Raw genomic sequence first — 2,500 nt, forward strand, 5'->3', positions numbered from 1 at the left:
CTGGGCTGGGACAGGAGCGGGAAGCAACTGGCGAGGCTGTTCACCACATGGTTGATAAAGGGAACTATACCAAAGGCCTTCAAGGAATGTCGCACCAAGCTGCTGCCGAAGTCGTTGGACGAGAAGGAGCTGAGCCTTGTGACGGGATGGAGACCGGTCACCATTGGGTCACTGGTGATGAGATTATTCAGCAGAATAATTGCGATGCGACTGGCGAAGGCTTGCCCTATAAATCCAAGACAAAGGGGCTTCTTGGTAGCGGCAGATGGGTGTGGCGAGAATTTGATGGTTCTGGACCGGATCGTGAAGAGAGCGAGGGAAGGTGAGGACCAGTTGGCGGTGGTCTTCATCGACTTTGCGAAGGCCTTTGACTCCGTCTCACATGAACATATCCTGTGTGCTCTGAGACACAAGGGAGTCGACAATCATGTTGTGGGGTTGATCCGGGACTCTTACGTGGACTGCTCGACCAGGGTAGGCTGTGGAAGGGCCACGACCCCGCCTATAAAAATGATGGTTGGAGTCAAGCAAGGAGACCCTCTGTCCCCTCTGCTCTTCAACATCGCAATGGACCCTCTCATCCATACGCTCGAGGTGGCTGGCTCTGGGCTAATCTGGGGTGAGCGGAAGCTCACCGCGCTGGCATTCGCCGACGACCTGGTTCTACTAAGCGGTTCGGATGGGGGCATGAGAGCGAACTTGAATATGGTGGAAGAATTCTGCAGGCTTACTGGCTTAGCCGTGCAACCAAGAAAGTGCAGTGGGTTCTGGATTAACAAAGGAGTCGTTGAGACAAAAACAGAATGGCGACTCGAAGGCTCACCGCTGAGGTTAATAGACGATGGAAATGTGATTAAATATCTGGGGGTGATGGTGGGGCCGAGGGACGGGATCGTCCCAGCCGACCTGTTGGCTATGGTGGAAGAAATACTGGTTAAAGTGAAAAAGGCCCCACTAAAGCCATACCATAGAATCAATCTATTAAAGCTATATATGCTCCCCAAGGTCATGTTCCAAGCCGATATGAGTGGAGTGTCAGCGACCAGGTTGGCCCAGGCGGATAGAGCAATTAGGAGAACGGTGAAAGACTGGCTGAACATTGCACAGTCCACGTGCAATGGTATCCTCTACGCGAGGAACAGAGATGGTGGCCTGGGATTGCCTAGGCTGGAAAAGGCAGTGCCCAGGATCCAAGTCAGGAGAACTTGGAGCATGGCCGGGTCCGATGATTGGCTGGTTCGGGAGATGGCGAGGGATCAAGTCAGTGACGGGGGCTGGAAGACCCTGTGGAACAGAGCGGGAGGCGAGGCGACAGATATACCAGTGTTGAGTATGAGCGAAGGAAAGGAGAGGATATCAAAAGACCAGCTCAAACTCCTACACTGGAGGGACGTGGAATGTGACAAATGGAATGACCTAGTCACGCAAGGGCCGGGAGCGGGTCAATTCAGGGCCGACAAGATAAGCAACTCTTGGCTGGCTGACCCTAAGATGGTGGGCATGACCCAAATGGAATGGCTAGGGGCGCTAAGGCTGAGAGCGGGAGTAGTTCCTACTAAGGAATTTTTGGCGAGAGGAACGAGCTCTAAGGACAAGCAATGTCGAGGTTGTGGAGTTGCTAAAGAGACATGCGCCCACATATTGGGACAATGCCCGATACTGAAAAAGCTACGAATTAACAGGCATGACATGGTTTGCAACTTGTTGGCCGCCGAAGCAATGAAGCTTGGATGGACGGTGGAAAGAGAGAGACGTGTCTGCACCAAGAGCGGACAGGTGAAGGTGCCGGACATGGTCTGCCAAAAAGATGGACGAATCCTGGTGATTGATGTCACCATTCGCTATGAAACTGGCCATGCAGCACTGGAAGAGGCGGCTGCGGAGAAAGTCTTGAAATATGAGGATGTTAAAGAGATGCTGGCTCAGTCTTTAAATGCCAGAGAAGTGAAAGTGTTTGGCTTCCCTATAGGAGCACGCGGTAAATGGCCCATGAGGAACACAACGGTGTTGCGGCTACTAGGTGTTTCGGGTAATAGAATGGCATACCTTCCAAGGTTATTGAGCAGGAGGACGTTAATGTTCTCTCTTAAAATGTTGAGGAGGTTTTTTCACCTCGAGTAATAAAAAAAAAAAAAAAAAAAAAAAAAAAAAAAAAAAAAAAAAAAAAAAAAAAAAAAAAAAAAAAAAAAAAAAAAAAAAAAAAAAAAAAAAAAAAAAAAAAAAAAAAAAAAAAAAAAAAAATATATATATATATAAAAACACTATGTGACCGAAGTGGGAGTGAAAGGTCGGATGCAATAATGGCCTGGTAGGATCCGGTTGGGAATCGGTGAAGGAGAGCATGAACTCGAAAATATGGGTCGGAAACATGGTGTATGAGAAGTTGACGAGTCGAACCGGGGTGCTTGCAACGGATCGGCGCTGGGTTGATGGTCGGGCGGTGGCCCGGCCTATGCCTGGCAACTGAATGACCTATGAATCGCGTAACGGAAGGTGGAGA

At 49.5% G+C, this 2,500-nt stretch overlaps 1 pseudogene; it reads left to right on the forward strand.

Moving 5' to 3' along the window:
• Positions 1 to 2,500, forward strand: part of LOC148314584 (28S ribosomal RNA) — a 10,458-nt pseudogene that overhangs the window by 5,361 nt on the left and 2,597 nt on the right.

This window comes from Idiotropiscis lumnitzeri, unplaced genomic scaffold, assembly GCF_059441095.1.
Source record: "Idiotropiscis lumnitzeri isolate Australia: NSW breed Sydney's pygmy pipehorse unplaced genomic scaffold, RoL_Ilum_1.0 HiC_scaffold_263, whole genome shotgun sequence".
Lineage (NCBI taxonomy): Eukaryota > Metazoa > Chordata > Actinopteri > Syngnathiformes > Syngnathidae > Idiotropiscis > Idiotropiscis lumnitzeri.